At 42.5% G+C, this 17,562-nt stretch overlaps 1 protein-coding gene across 2 annotated transcripts in view; it reads right to left on the bottom strand.

Moving 5' to 3' along the window:
- grid1b (glutamate receptor, ionotropic, delta 1b) overlaps window positions 1–17,562 on the bottom strand; it is a 627,414-nt gene that overhangs the window by 573,345 nt on the left and 36,507 nt on the right. The window lies entirely within an intron of this gene.

Raw genomic sequence — 17,562 nt, 5'->3', positions numbered from 1 at the left:
CTTTGTTCACCCCGGAGTGAATGCCTTCAGTTTTTTTGGTAGCAACAAACACCTCAAACTGTAAATTGGCTTTTTGGGTGTGGCTATGGGGACAGGGCAGGGACACCTTTTTTTAACCCTTATGTTGGCGCTCCAGTAACCCTAGACTGGGACATAACAGTGCCACAAAAGTCAGTCATCACTTGGCTTTGCCACAGAGAGTCCAGCTCAGTTTCCATAAATTCTCAACAAAAACACATTTTAGGATTGTCTTTCTCACTGTGGAGTTTTCTTTTGTGATAAGGATGCTGAACTAGAACACACAGTAGAACTATGTATTCTGATGTAAATGGAAGATAAATCAGTCATTATAAACAAACTCAATAATATCAAAATGATGATTTCATGATGAAGGCTACTAGCTCATTTGTCCTCACTCCCTTTGCCAACCTTTGGACTTCCCGGCTCCAGAAACCTGAAGTGATGTTAGGAGGAAGCCAACCTGAACTCCTGACAGAAATGAACAGCTAGAGAGAAAAACCGAGTTCTTTTACAGCAACACCAATTTACAAGAGATGCTGTGACAGAAACAGTTACCTGCAGCAAAATTCAAATGTCGCCCACACATGCCGATACACATCAGCGACGCAACTGAGACAGAGATGTGAAATTTGCCTGCTAAAGTGAGAATTAAGTGTAATAATGCAGATCTTTGTTTTGATGGTTTGAAGGCTGTTTCAGAACTTTCGTGCCAAGATGGAACCCCCACCCCACGCTAAAGGCCTGGTTTTTCTACAATAAATCACAGTAATTGTATAGAGAGGCTACCAGTACAAGAAATTGGTTTTTAAGGATTTAAAGAGCTTCACTTTTTTATTCTGGCACAATGATAGCTGGCACAGGAGTAGAGCACATTTGAAATGATTGATATGAGCCAGTATCTACAGTGGCTGATGGAGACTTCACAATGTTATTAGAATGACTCAGAGGGGCACTTTTATTTAAATGCTGGAGTATGTGCATGTGACATGAATGTTTATGAACTTCATTTCTGCTTCGAGTCTTTGTGACGGACACAGAAATTACTTTCAACCAATGAAATCAAAGTGGGAAAGAAACAACGGTTTATGGTGGTAGTGATGGTCAGTGCAAAACTGTGTCAACTGATAAACTTCCATAATTACTCTCACTGCTGAGAACATAAGTGCATTCACCAAATGCTACCAAATACATAAGGTGCTCTATGAGCCAAGGAGTTAAGTTAAAGGATGAGTAGAACGCAGGGCACGTCAAGTCTCCACTTTAATGGTCGCCAGATTGGCGATGTCCGCAGAAACAGAGAGGCCCCCAAACAAATTACAGAGAAGAGGAAGAGGAGGAGGCTGGGCCATCAGCACCAACGATGATGTCACTGCTTGGTAGCTTAAAGTTGAAAAGGTCGAATGACAAGAACTTCAAATTTCCGCCCAACACAGAAATCTCTAACTGAACATTAAAAACAGGCTAAGCCACATTTGTTACCTCTCAATGTTTTCTCAAAGTTCAATTCAGTCCAGTTGTCTTTGTATAGCATCAAATCATAACTAAGTCAGCTTTAGTTGTATAGTGCTTCTTCACTACTGCAGTTTTATCAATCAAAGCACTTCAGAATTAGAATATTAGAAGAAAAACCCAAATATTAGACTATAAGCAAGCAGTTGGTGAAAGTGGAAAGAAAGAACTCACAGGAAAAGACCTCCAACAAACCCAGATTTTAGGAGAGGAAGCACCAAGTGCAACTAGTTGGAAAATTAGAATCCTGACTGCAATTCTTTTGGAGAGACTACAGCTGACTCTGGGCCCATTTCCTGCTTTATTATAGAAAATGACATGGAAATAAAAACAGAGTTTCAATTAACCCGCCTGAGAAATATGTCATTAACATCAGCTCATCTTTTACTAGTCACAAACAAAATATGTTGCCAAGCATTCCCAAACTCTTGAATGATGGTGTGTGTGTGTGTGTGTGTGTGTGTGTGTGTGTGTGTGTGTGTGTGTGTGTGTGTGTGGATGATGATCTAATTGATCAAAGGAATGAGCAGGGACAAGCCAACAAGAACTAATTAAGTCCTAGCCCTCGCTGCCATCACTTTTAGCCCAATCAGGATGCTGCGAGAGGCCTGAAGTGTTGCCTATGTGCGCATTTGCATGCATGCGTGGGTGTTTGTATTGTGTTTGTGTGTTAGAGAATGTGAGAGAGTGAGATGCCAGCTGCATTCAGAATCTCTCCGTGACACTGGCAGTCTGGAGTGTACATGAGGGTGTGTGTGTGTGTGTGTGTGTGTGTGTGTGTGTGTGTGTGTGTGTGTGTGTGTGTGTGTGAGAGAGTTTTAAAGCTTTCAAGTGTAGCTTGCATCAGTGATGGGAGTCAAGCAGCTCAGAAACAGCTCAACAATCAACAACATAAACTCATCCACAAAGCAGATACTTGTGTCTGCTTGAACTGTAGAGACACACACGCACACAAACACACACACGAGCCACAAAATTAAGGGTGACAGACAGCCAAAAAGAGCGAAGCAGCACAGAGAGGAAGAGCGTTCGAGAGGCAGATGAAAGCCGGCAAGAGTGCTGAAAGCAGTGCAAAACTATTTTCTTAAAAAATATCAATCTGCAGTCATCTTCTCATGTGCTCCGCGTGTTTACATCACAACAAACATCGAAAGAATGAAGCTGCAGTTACGAGAAGGCGCGCAGAGAGGCAGGACGAGATCAAACAAACAGAGGCTGAGAGGGTTTGAAGGCCAACGCGGAGTTGAGATCTATATTTGGACGTGGAGGCTGAGGAGTCGGCGATCTCTCAGCTGCTTGTCTGGAAATCACAAATTGGACCTGACTCACTTTTAATAAACTTATCAGATGATTGTGAAACGCAGCTACATTGTAGCACCGACAGTCGTCATTTGTGGTTGTTTGGCAAACATGTCACCTTTGCAGTTTGCTTTATATTAGATGTGGTTATTGGTTTGGATTATTTAGTGTGGTGTTATTGGTTTGTGTTGGATTCCAGTTTTTGTTTGGTTTATCAAAGCGTAAAGATTAGGAAAAATTAGGTTAGTGGGAATCTGTTAAAAGTCGAACCGGAGTGATTGAACATGCAGAATCCTTCTAGGAAAGTCTGTAGGAGACAAACTCCTAATTCACCTTCTCCTTCCCTATAAAAACTACACCGGGACTCTAGACATGGAAAAATACTGAAGATCATCTAAACTTCTGAGAAAATATGAAGTGATTTTAGACAAACTTCATAGCAAATAGCACATTTAGAACCGTTATATCAGGTACAACAAGGGCAGAATACACAGGACAGAAGGGACTGGAACACAATGAATAATTCACAGCCTTTAATTGTGCAAACATGCTAACATTTCAAGCAGAGCAGAGAACAGGTCTGACTCATTCCCGGTGGGTGTTGGATTCTGTCAGGACTGCCTTTTGTCACTGATGCTCTTCATAACTTCTATGAATAGAATTTCTAGGTGTACCGAGGAGCAGAGGGTGCCCGAGGGAGCCCGTTTCTGCTTTTTGTAGATGATGCCGTCCTGTAATGACCTCCAGCTTGTACTGATGAAGCAGCAACATGTGGAACAGCTGGGATGAGAATTAGTCTGAGGCCAGGAAAACGATGGACACATCCACTTGGCTGCCACAAGTGGAGGAGTTTTGGTGTCCTGCTCAAGAATGAGTGCAGGGAGGGGGAAACAGCTGGATCAGTGCAGTGACTGCAGTAATGCACGTGCTGAACTGGACAAAGAGCAGCGTGAAAGTAAAGCTTTCAATTTACCTTGCTCTGCATTCCTGCCTTCACTATGACATTATGAACATGAGCTGTGGGTAGTGACTCAAAGATGGCAAAGATTTCAGTCTTTCAGGAGGGGGTCAGGAGGGAGGCATTACTCTCCACATCAAAGGGAGGCAGCTGACTAGAACACCTCCTGGACACCTCTTAGATAAGGCGTTTCAGGCACGTCCAAATGGGGTCATAGGATGCAGACTCAGAAAACAATGGTGTCTCACGGCAGTGTCCAAGCGGGTGAAGCTACAACAAAACTTGCAGTTTAAAGCACCACTTTATTACTTCACCAATCCATTTCAGCCCGCAGCCTTGATCACGGCCAACAAGAACTATTATTGCAGACAGCACTTTAAACAGCACACATTAAATAGCTTACAAGAGAACTGTTTCCAACACCTCAGTATCCCCCAGAAATGCTACAGGAGCAGATCGGCAGGTCTGCAGAAGGTAAACTGTTTACGGTGCACAGGACATGGCGCTCTATGAACTGTGGTTAAGTGTGACCTGTAGTCTAAAGCACTCTGTGAGGTCAGTAAGACTAAAACAACATTAGGTCCCTTCCCATTTCCACTACTGTCAATAGCTGCAGCCCAACACAACAGAACTGGAATGGTAAATGGCCTGTATTTATATATAAGCACTTTACACATCCAGTCATCCACCCATCCACACACTGGTGATGGCAGCTACAGTGTAGCCACAGCCACCCTGGGGCGCACTGACAGAGGCGAGGCTGCCGGACACTGGTGCCACCGGGCCCTCTGACCACCACCAGTAGGCAACGGGTGAAGCGTCTTGCCCAAGGACACAACGACCGAGACTGTCCAAGCCGGGGCTCGAACCAGCAACCTTCCGATTACAAGGCGAACTCCCAACTCTTGAGCCACGATCGCCCCGATCCAGACGCAGGCAGAGACACTCTCTGGTGAGGCAGCTGATTGCATCCATCCATTATTAATTCACTACACTGTTCTTCTGCAATTAAAATATTTGCAGGGCAGTACCTCAAACTGTTTTATTTAATAATTCATGTTGGAAAGTGTCAATGGGGCCCCTGTAGCCCCCCGCCCTCCAACACATGCACACACAGAATCGGTTCTGTGGGAAAAACAGAGGTCACCGAGATAATGGGTGCTACAGGGATAGCTCAGTAGCAGGGATAGCTCAGTAGGTAGAGTGGTGGCCCCCTGATCGGAAGGTCGGGGGTTCGACTCCACTGAACGGCTACCCTGAGGTACCCCTGAGCAAGGTACCGTCCCTACACACTGCTCCCCGGGCGCTGCATTGGTGGCTGCCCACTGCTTCACTGGGTGAATGGGTTAAATGCAGAGGAACTATTTCCCTATGGGGACTAACACATACACATTACATTTCACATTACATTACATTACTACATCAGCTACAGCTACTACATCAGTTTCTCAACCAGAGAGTCAGTGGGCAGAGTTAGGGGAAAGAGTTTCAGGCAGCATTCATTATAGACTAAATCTGCTTCAAAGGATAATAAAGTATATTATCCTTTAAAGTATGACTGTTAAATTATTCAAAACATTAAATCAATAACATTAATATCATCAGAATAACAACGACCCGAGCACCATAGTCAGTAATAACACTAACGTCTCGTGCTGCCATTAGTGATCTAAGCTGAACCTTTAAAGTGTTTGATTACATATTCATGAATGATTAAGTAATTATTTGTAAATCATAAACAAATCAGGTCAGCGTCTTTAAACTAAAATATCTCTTCATAATTAATACATGTGTCATAAAAGATGAACGATGCTTGTTCTGAAGCTACAGGTCATTATTAATGCATGATATATTCATGAAGCTTCTTCTGAGAGTCACAAAGGGTTCTTTGAATCACTCTGAGATGGTTTTAGTTACTAAAGAACTGAGTTAGAATCACAGTTTCTGCCCTCTTCTTTTTATGCGTTACTTTAATTTGGGCTTTAATTATACAGAAGGTGGGCAGTAAATAATGAATGGTGGCAAGTGAAGACAGAGAGGAAGAGGAAAAACAAAAGCCAAACACAAGGAAGAAGAACTGAAATCCCAGAATTCGTTTCCTTTCTCAGCGCTTGTTTCAACGCTCGTTGGCGATGGCTACAAAGATTAATGTGACTCGTATTTTGATCAATAATTAATTTGTGGCCGTTCGCAGTTTCCATCAGCCCATGCACATCAGAAAGACAACAAAAGGTTAATTCCTGCAAATCTGAGAGTTATACTTCTTAAGGGGAAAAACAGCAACAAAAGAAGTCTTCATGGAAACTAAAGTGTGTTTGCAGGGTGGAGTACAGTCACAATCACTGGCAATCTCACTGCGGCAGCGCTCCGGTCAGTCACAGAATGAAATGGCAGCTCTCCAAAGTCTGCAAGAAGATCAATTTATTTTTTCCTCTCTACGGCAAAGACACAATCAGACTTCATCCATTCCCAAAACAAAAGCAGCAAAACAAGAAGAAAGTGAAAAACAAACCCCTGAAACGGCCAGACCTCACCATTTCTTATTTGACGCCCTGCAGAGTCTCCCCGAGGGCTGAAAAACAACAACAGCTATTTCTCCTTGAGCGGTGGATTACCACCTTTGCTGAAATAAATCCACCCTCCGTCTGTGGACACAATGAGATTTAAGAGCAAGTGGAGGCGACCTGCCGACCCGTGGAGCCTTTAATTCTATTCAGAAGAGGAGACAAAGTGGCTACACTAATTCTGCGAGGTCTAACACGGCGTTCGGTGATTGAGGCTGACAGTGAGACAATGTGGACGACCTCAAAGAGTCTGCAATTGGGGATTACCAATATACTGAATTTATGGAAGCATGCATCCACAAATATATCCACATGACATTTTCAGTGCATTCACGGCAGAGCGTGGTGGCTAAAAGACTCTGTTCCAAAATGTATTATGCTTCTTTTTAAAGCAGATAAACTCGCCAATAAAAAGGACCTCAAGGAAATTATTAGATGAAGGATGCTTCTACTCGGAGCCGCTCAGTGAACCGGCTCATGGTGAAATCACATGCGTTTACATTAAAGCACAGATACAGTTCAGGCAGGATCATTATTGTCAAATGAAGGTTGTTATTTCAATCTGCAGTCATTTTTATTTCTTGCTCGATGCACTGTTTGCTCGTGTCCCTTTATTACAGCAGCTAAAGCAAACAAAACAACATGAGACAAAAGAACTCAAAGTAAACAGAACGTGCATATGTGGAGAAGGAGAGGATGAAGGAGAAGCTAATGGGGTTCAGGTGGGTTGCAAAGCAGCTTGCAGATATGCAAAACGATTTGAAGGCTACAGCTGATGAAACGGCGAGCTCTGGATGAGGTTCACCAGTTAGAAGAGCATCGGCTGAGTCATATGCTAATGCAGCCGGCTTTAGCTACCCTCAGATGTTGGCTCGGCTCGACTTTGTGGCCTGCCAAAATTAACGCCTAGGCTCAATTTTTTTTAGTTGTCAGATACCATTTATAAATTGATATTACTTTTCGGCACCTATCGATCCAACTACAGGCTTAATTGGCAAGCAGTCACTGTTCAGTCTTGAGTACTTGCTTATTTTAGAAGGACTGACCACAGCATGCATTACATAGTGAAGCGCATTCATTTTACTTTTGTCAGTTATAATACCAGTATTAAAATGTTAAATGGCCTCTAGTCCTGAGTGTTGGGCCAGCCTGAGCATGTCAATATTTAGGATTGATTAACTTGATGGGTTTTTGATAGCTATGCCTATAAAACATATCTTGGATGCTTCTTAGCTGCTGGATGTCCAGCTGAGAGATGACCCAGGACCGTCTGCAGACATCATGCACCACCTCTTAGAGAAAAGCAGGGTCACACAGGCCAGGAAGAGGGAAACACAAGGCTTCAAGACACTTCCGAACACTATGACCTGACATTGACTGCATGAATATGACATCAGACTGAACAGCAGCTATGTCCAGTATCATGGATCCTCTCCACACGTCGGAATCTCTCATTACAGCCAAATCAACAACACATGAAGTCTTAAAAAAGTGGAGTTTTTAAAGAAGCTGTCTAGGGCCTGAAAAATGTTAGAGGCTTGTGTTTGTGATACTTCATGGAAAAAGCTGTGAAATTAAACATCCTGTAAGAAAAGTCTTTTGACAGTTTTCAAGTCCCAGTCACATCTGTGGGTGCACCAGTGTGGATTTCTTTTAAAGATGCTGCCAAACTGTTGGAGCGTCAACATTAGCATGAAGTGTAAGCGGGGTTCGCACTTTATACACCTCATAAAAGCAAACGCAGATAAATTAGAGCTCAGACGAGCCGATGCGCTCCCGAGCTCCACACCCTCGTCATTAGCTGGCGTCACTTTTCTTCCACGCCGCTTTCGCGTGTTGTGGTTTCCATTTCTTTGTGCCTGATGTGTGTTTACATGGACACACAAGCGGTGCACAGACAACAGGTGGCTCCCACATGGACCGGTTGCTCCGTCTCCCCGGAAACTGTTGTCATATCAACTGCAGAATAGAACAGTGTGTGAGTGTGTGTGAAGACAAATCTGCTCTCTGGAGACTGAAGCAACCACAAAACCACAAAGCTTTATTTAAAAAAAAAAAAAAAAGTCCACTATCAAGAAACAAATCTGAAAAATAATTTCAGGGTCAGATTAGGGAGGAAACAGCAAGGCCACACGTTCAACACTCAGGTGTGAATCGATTTTTAATTACAGCAATAAAATGTCTCTGCTTCCTAAACAACTTCTTGACCCATTTTACAGACAAAGCGACGCCATGAGAGACATCACAACGGGGACAATCTGTAGCTCTAATTAGTTACCCGCTACACCTGGCAGCTTGTCAGTCTTTCTCCAGCACCACTCGAAGAACTTCTGACAAACCATCCTACTTTGGCAAAACGTCCTACCATAAGTAGTTTATGCGCATTTCTGCTGTCACAGAGTAATTGCAGCACAAATATAAGTGGGTATGACGGTTTGCCACATAACTTTGCCAATCAGTATGTTTCTAGCTCTTATTAACAAAGGTAGGACGATTTGCCACTAAATTTTAGCTGTTAGTATGCTTGTAGGTCACATTCACAAAGGATGGTTTGGCACTTAATTTTACCGGTCAGAGTATTTTTCTGGCTAAAATTCACAAAGGTAGTACGGGTCGCCACTTCATTTCGTGTTGTGCGCATGCGCAGAAACAACGGGTAGGATGGTTTGTCAGGTAGGATGGTTTCCCAGAACACCGGCTCACTGTTTTTCACCAACACATCTACTTTCATGTATTTTAATCCCAACGAGCTTTCCTTAAACTTAAGTTTAATTACCAAGTCCTTATTTGCTTTTTCCATGATGACCGATATCTCGAGGTGCTAACCGCTCTGACGTCTAACTCATTATTATTTTGATCTTGTGATTTACAAAAACAATTACCAAAAGCAGAACTCACATTCTGCCCGATAAAGCCCCGTCCACATGTAAAGTAGTTCGTTTTTACCTCAGGCTGTAGCTGTGTAGAGAACCCTTTGATGCTTTCCACCCCTTCACATGCCTATCAGCATTATTCTTCACTCCCATTGGCAGTTGTGTGAATTCCTTGCCTTAAAGCTGGGATATTTTTCACTCTGGTCCACTTTGTGTCACTAACAGTTATATCGTCATTGCTACGAGTTCCTTGGTTTTGACACTGTGGTATCTGGCCACCATGTTGCTGTCACTGTCTTCTTCTGTGGAAGCCCATCTAGGGTTAGGCACACAGAGACCTCAGAGCAGTATTGATGCAGTCTGTGTTTTAAGGCACCAAGGCCACAGGACACTTTATGTTTAGTCTGACAGATGAACAGTATTTGCACATTCCCACTGCACTGTCTTGTGTCTGTATCATCCTGTTCTGACTAGTGTTGAACGGTCTTGTCTTGTTTATTTGTGCAATTTTTTGCACATTGGACTTCATGTAGTCTTGTTTGTGTCCGTTATATGTCATGTGTAGCACCAGGGTCTCATTTCACTCTGTACTGTACCACTTAACGTGGTTGAAATGACAATAAAAGCCACTCGACTATGTGACACCACAGGATCAGAACACGGTAGAACCAATGAGATGCTCAGTGGATGAGGAACATGTGTTTGGAGAAGAACTGTTGTAGCAACTGTAACTGTAACTGTTGTAAAACTCATCTCAACTATGCTAAACTGTGCACTGACACTGGTTAAATCATCGTCTCCTCACCCAGATTCTTCTGAAACATCAAACATGAAGGATTCCTTTGGGTATCCGTCGTGGCTGTGCACTCAGGTCATCTGGATTACTAATGTTTCCAGGGGAAAAGCAGAAGGCTCAACTGCTTGATTTACACATTATTTTAAATCCTAATAGGAGATTCTTACACCTGATGGACATGCAAGAAAAGGGCAGAGTAAAGGGTAACACTCGCTGACTCAGCGTTGGCTGTAATGTCTGTGCATTATGGTCTGACAGATTTATGTTGCTAATAAGAGGTAAGGAAAAAAAATCACGTCCTCCTTATAAAGAATGCATAAAGGAGTGAGCTGAATGAAAAGAAAATAACCACCCACATAACAGTCTGAGGATTACGAGCATTTGAAGAGATTAACAAGGATAAAAATACGATGAAGCTCTTTGCCTTTGTTATCAAAGCAGGCAAAGTTTCATTTTAAACCTGAACATCGTTTAAAAGTCAAATCCACACAAAAACGACGTTAACAATGATGTTTATGACATTAAAGCTCAGAACTATCGAGTATGGTCCATGTAACGTTTTCCATTCCCACCATGTCTGAGCTAACAAGCTAACCTGGAGCTAGTTTATTTCATACGCTTTGTTGGTAGTTTCCCCCCCCCCAACACCACTCACATTATAAGTTATACACCCTGACCAGTTAATAGCCTGTACCCCCATTTTTCTGTCTGTTTAGAGACTTGCAAGGCATCTTTCATCCATTTGTTCATTTAGGGCACTCAGCATGCTGGTTTCGCCTCCGTCTGCCCCAATTTCATGGCGATGGAAGACTGTTGGACGTGCCAGGAGCCGGATGGTGTGGAAGCATGACTGAGTTGGAAGCAGGGTTTGGGTGATAGGGTAAAATGGTAATCCTCATATTTTTAGAACAATTGTGTTTCACCAAGCAACAGATGAAACCAGGTTGTTTTCCTCTCACACGCCTGAAAACCTCAAGCTGCAGCTACGTCCACAGATGGAGATATTCACTCTGAAGCCGTGATGGTTGGATGTTCCAGCGGACGCTGCCTAAGTGTGAGTCGCTTCAAGTGCTGGTGTCAAAGTTAGGATTTTATCTCAGGACCTGATCAATTTGCATGGCCAGTAGAGGGTTTCGCCCATCATCATTTAAATGTTGTTGACACCAAGTCACTGCGAATCGCTAACGTGGACTCTGATTCAGAATTCTGACCAATACCGTCTGTGTTTTAAATGCAAGCTGAGGCACACTGTACATGCATATGGTAGTGACTTTTCAATGACATTGTAAGAAAAATAGTTGAATTTATTATTCTTTATGACTCCAGTGGGATCAGAGTTTGTAAAATGAACATCATGTTTTATTAAATAAGACCTGAAACTCCTGACTGAGACTCAACTCACCAGGAAAGAGTTAAGGTCAAAAAATGTGTTTGCTTTATGCGTGCGCTCCTCCAGAAACTAAAATTATTTATGCAGCGTTCCTCAGTGTCAATCACTGCACCGCTGATATGTCAGAAGATCAAAGTCTGAGGATCCTCTCCAGTTCTGACGCAGTGTGCTCCAATTAGACCGCCTCTCGTGGCTAAAAATGTCTGACAGCTTGATTGTAGACGATGCAATCATGAAAACAGATGATTAATAAACAGAGCACACTGAAGTATTTCACTGCTGTTCAAGATGTTGGAGGCAAATAAGGAAAAAACACAAAAACTGTTATCAGTAGTGCACGAGGCATGAAAAGTCAAGCTCCTTGTGCTGATTGATCCATGAAGCTTTCCAAGCTGTTCTGGAATCTTTGTTTTCAGTTTTTGCTTATTGTGCAGAAAATGCCTTAAAATTCCTCAGTTTCCAGAATTGTCAGACATTCTGTGTCCTGATGTCACTGCAAGGTGTTGATGCCAATATGCTAGCTAAGCTGTTGCACGCAGACCATATGCTGTCAGTGTGTGTTGCTCTCCAATGTTGAGCACTGGTCTCGTGGCGGTTTCACATCCTCCAATCAAAGCCAACCTGACTGTTGGCACAAGAGTCCGGACAAGCAAACATCCACTGAGATCCTAATAAGTGTAAATTCATCCAGTGTCTGTGCATCATCCTCTCACAAAAAGACGGAACATGACAGGCGCTAATGGAAAAGTCGTTTGGTGTGATTTTCTCTTATCTTTATGTTTCTTGCTCGGCTGGTTAAACAGCACATGTCCCCTAACGTTCAGTATTCCATCTAGAAAAAAGAAAATCTGAAACATTTCATGACATGACAGGATATTTTTACCTTAAAGACTGGTCTGTTAATTTATCCTGAAATCATCAAATGTAAAGTCTGACATTAAAACTAATTAGGAGTAAAAACATGTCCTGTGTGTCTGAAAAGCCCAATCCTCATAGACCGAGGTACCAAAGAAAAGATGCATGTAGCCATTACAAGGGCATTACAAGAGTGTTTTTGCCTTGTTTGTTAGAAACTGGATGTCACAATGAGGAGTGGATCTGGCAGAAAAACTTAAGGACACTCCATCAGCTTCATCTGCTGATAAGTTGTGATTGAAAAGTCATTAGCCAGTGTTTTTGTTTCCTCTTTTTCTCCTTCTAACAATCACTATAGCTGAGAATTAACTCACGCTGCAATCTGTACAACCTCCAACTAGTGACTGAGGCCAAAACGATAGTTTCCCATAGACTTCCAAAGGTTCTTGCGACCAAAGAACTGCTGGTTATTCAAATAAATGCAGGTTGACAACAACAGCGAGCAGAATCTTGAGCTTCCAGGTTTACCTGAGGACAGACATGCACAAAATGTACATGACTTTTCAGCCCAGCTTCCAGCCTCAGCTGAAACGGTCATTTCCTACTAGTCACACTGCATTAGCAGTTTTTTTCCTGTTTAGTATTTGCTGGCTGCTGACTGTACTATCCTGACCCTGCGCAGGCCTCAGGAGACGGTGAACAGACTGAAGGCGTTGAGGAAGTGCATGCTGCACGTCGATATCAGTGGCTACATCCAGCCGATGTGTAAAACTGAAAGCCCCATGGGTTTTTTCCCTGAGATGTATGAAATATTTCTGCATGTCGACTGTGAATGCATGCGTGACTCAAACCCTGTGGGGCTGGTCTGTGACTCATTATTCATGTTTTCACATGCTCGCAGTTAAACAATAGGGAGGAGCTTCAGTAGACTGCATAAGTACAGCTCTATCTGCTGTATACTGTGTTGCGTACATGTTAATGGCCTCTCTTTATACCCATCATTTTCTGAAAGCTATATTTTCACCCCGACTCCATTAAGTGACCCCACTGGGCACTTTCAACATGCTGGGCACTTTCCAAAGGCTGCTGTTCACTATAAATTTACATACCAAGAGCTGGAATAATGGTGATTATCTATTAAAGCGTAACCTGGTTTCGAGTGCACCAGCCTACCGTCTGCCTCACGGCAAAATTAGCAGGAACCTTTAACATCTGCAGCATGTGAGGGTGACAGAGTGACTACATGAGGGTGGAGGCAATATTCATCCACCCACATCAGGGCCGCTAAAAATTAATTCTATATACGCAGTGATGTAGTGTCAGCAACATGTAAGGTGCTCAGTGTTAGAGATGAATTGAAGGAAAATTGTCTGCATTTTACCATATTTACTTTTTAAAAATGGAAATTCAGGAGATTCTACATTAGGGAGTTTTTTTTACTCTAAATATTTTAATGTTTTTCTCCTAAAGTTGTTTTTTCCCTGCCAATGATGAAATATTCCAGCAACCAGTGTTTTTACACCATGTGAAAGAATTTTTGTACTTTTTATTTTAAATCATATGTATGGAAGCCAGTTTCTGCCACTTAAAAAAAAAAAAAAAAAAAAAAAAAAAGTATCCATAACTCGAAATTTCGGCTCATTGACTTTTGAGAAAAGCAACTCTTAGCAGTAATCTACATGAATGATGTCATTTTCTCTTTCTCAAAATTTTGAGTTAATAAGTTGTTGTTTTTTTCAGTGGCGGAAACGGGCCTCCATAGCCATGTATATGTAGTCATAGAACAAATATTCCAGGTTTTTAATGATCAGTGATTAATGGATGTTTATTTTTCTCAGAAGTGTTTTTTTGTTTTGTTTTTTTAGTTATTCTCCTTGTTTCTTTTTCTGTGAATTTATATTTTTCCTCAGATTTATCCAGTTTAATTTTGTAAATTTCCAAAACTCTGTTTCTTTTCTCTGTCAACTTGTGAGCTTTAAGTTTAGTTTGAGTTTTATTGTGAAATCATTTTTTTTAGTTCAACAAGTTCATCATTGAAAAAAAGTTTGCTGACCTACACAAGCTCTGTTAGAATTGAGCTAAATATCACTTCAGGCTCTTTACAGTTATTCACTTCAAGGTTTATGAGCACAGTGCTGCCCATTATTGATTAAAGAGTCATTTTTTTTACGGTGCATATTTTTCCTGCCTGTCCTTCAGATTTAAAGGGATTAAATATTTTTTACCCCAAATGGCTCCACTGTTGTTCAGTGTTAACAATGTTAACTTTAACAAATGAGTGGTACCATTCAAAGATAGAAATAAGAGACGGGGAAAATAATGATGTGCACTTGGCAAGCAGAACAGATACAGTCAGTCTATGGTCTCTTGTGTTTGTATGCACATCCATAAAGCTACAGATGACTCGAAGTAATTGAAAAAACTTGTTTGGGTGAACCCTTTGAGAATACCCGCCCAATAATGCTGCTGGGACAGGCAATAATGCGAGCGACTCTGAAAGGTTTGTTATGTCTCCGGATTCTCTGGAAAGATCCCCGTGCACCTCGGCATATCAATTGTCTGCTCATCATGCAAATAAAGTCGCACTGCGAGTGTGGGAAAGAGTATGAGAAAGCACAAGAGGAAGAGAGCGGGTGAGAGAGCGAAGTGTACGACTGGCTGCAGGAGGCAGGAGGCTGGCTGGCTGATCGCCTCTTTGCTTTACTAATGAGCAGCTCATTTATATGAAGCAAAGAGTTCCTGCAGCGAGAGCGACACAGAGAAATCCGGTGGGAGAGGAAAGGGGGAGAAAAGAGTGAGGGGCAAAAGAGGGAAAACGGGGGAGGGAGAGGCAGATGAGAGATTCACAAAGGAGGCATACTAGAAGAGGAGGAATAATGAGACGGTCATGGGCTGAAGGAAAAGATGGTGACCACACTCTGCCATCTAAAGCCACTAATGGATAAGGAAAGCCCAGACAAGCATTTTCAGATCATTCTCCAGGCAGCACAGAAACGGACATTTCATGTGTGTTTCATAGTCATGACGAGCAGAAGTCACAGTTTTCAAAAAGCTGCAAATTAGAAAGAGGCCTGAGCTCTGCAGATGATTGCTGAAAGGGTCGGCTGTTTGCGGGAGCAAAAACAGAGCAAACATTATGCTTTCTTGCTTACTTGGCTCGGTGTGGACACGGTGAAGTCATAAATGATTCAGCTGAAATCTCAGGACCACCATTAAAAGGCTTTGACAGCTGAGAGCAGGACTTTCCCCGGACCGACGGTGATTCTGTGGCGTTCATGTGGGTTCACTGTGAGTGAACTTTTCACTTTGCTTCTACACACCGTCCCAAGAGCTCCGGAACAAAGCGATCGAGATGCGATTAAATGCAGACTTTCAGTTTTAATCAAAGGGGTTTAACAGAAGTAATTAAACCCCAATGAGCTGCACATGTTTAATGCATGCTCAGAAGTAACTGGACAGTTGACCAATGAGTCATTTCAGTGTGTAGTTATGCTGCTGTCCAAATACAAATACTGAGTCAGTCCCCACAGCCTCCCAAAATGTCTCCCTGCTCAGGATTTAAGTTGGTGTTGGGGACAAATTTAGAGAAGAGTTAGGGTGTAGCTGCTTTGATTTACAGGTGGATGCTAACCACTAAACCATGTGTGCCTTTAGACTTTGTAGCAGGATTACCCTGGATCTACCCTCTAGTATTTTGTTACTACTTACCAGATTTCCCCGACTTTTATTATCCAGAAAGTCCTCTTTACTTTGCTTTATTTGATTCATATAAATATTTGTTGCTGATTTTGCGACTGTTAGTCGGACCGGTTTAACGTCAGACAATATTTTCACGGCCCGGCCTTTGAGGTGTCGCAGACAAATACAACTAAATAAAACGATATGACCGAGACAAAAACTGTGGCATTCTGTAAATATAATAATAAACGAGAATTCACTGTAACTTTATTAGCAGCGTCCTCCTGAAATGCGCCAACAACACTGAGAGTAACATCCTCCTCTCTGCCCCTTAATGCTCTCTGGTCGCTATGGTAACTCGTAATAAGACACACAGCTACAACCCTGGAAAAGACCCAGGGAAACCGAGTTAACGATAAAAACGCCCGGTACCAATCGACTCACGGACCGGTACCGGGTTGGGGGCGGCTGCTGTACACCACTTTGATCAGCAACTCTACAGCTGCTCAGAATGATGTAAAATGGTACAGACGAGTATGTGTTATGTATCATGTGTGACAGATATAAGACTGCTGTCAAGTTAAGAAATGCAAGTTTGTATATAATAATGCCCTTACTGCACTTTCCCCATTTCTTTCTCAGAAATGGAGCCGTGTATATTCCTGTTTTTCACTCATCTGTCTGATGCTGCTGTTTGTTTGTTCCCCGCTCTCCATCAGTTCCTCTGCGTGCGTCGTGCTGTCTGGATAGTTATTGCTTCACTTGCATTTATTGTCTTCTGTATATAAGCGATGGCGTGTTACGCTGTGTCGCCTCAGTATTAAAGCCATTCAAAGTAAATGACTTTTAAAATGTGTTTTGCTGTACCGCAGTAACACTTGTGCTCTTCGGGGGGCTTCTACCAACAATGATTCATGAACATCCACCTCGGCTGTTTGCTCCTGCCTCTGAGAGGTTAATAAATCAGAAGAACGCGGGGCGACCGGGACCGCGCCGTCCGAGCCTCGCTGAGGTGATGACTCCATCTTGCTGATAATTGCACTGTTTAACCAGCGGGGCATGTTCTGGATAATTGGAAGCACTTGCCTGCAAAGCTGCGGCAATAGCTAAGCGGCGAGGTAATTCTTACAGTGTATTCTTCAAGGCTTAATCGCTTTCATCTCATTCTCTTTCTCGATGTTTCTCACAGAGGATCTCGTAAACACAAACGAAAGCGCCCTGGGCAGGAAGGACGGCGCGGTGGCTCATCTCAGACCTGGTAGGACTGTTGCATCACCTGATTCTGCCGAGTCACTAAAAATGATCATTTCAGAAGACACAATTATTCATCCCCAGAACATCTTTGAGTGCACGCCGTTTGGACTAGCTAGCTGAGAAACACTAATACAGGTCATCATTGTGTAGAGTCATACTCTTCTTTCATAAATAAAGATGATGATGATGAACCTTTATCTGAATGAAGCTTACTGTTGTGATATCATGTGACTCAGTGTACATGCCCACACTTTCACCATGATGTGTCTCAGAGTCAAAATTCTTTGTTTTAATCACATTCAGAGAAATTTTGTGTCTCTTTTCTCTACTCTGATCTACTTCCTGATCATCCATCTTCAGCTGAT

Source organism: Copadichromis virginalis, linkage group LG8 (genome assembly GCF_057382275.1).
Source record: "Copadichromis virginalis isolate Kocher_CV1m ecotype Utaka linkage group LG8, C_Virginalis_male_GT1.1, whole genome shotgun sequence".
NCBI lineage: Eukaryota > Metazoa > Chordata > Actinopteri > Cichliformes > Cichlidae > Copadichromis > Copadichromis virginalis.
This window is presented reverse-complemented; position numbering and strand designations above follow the sequence as displayed.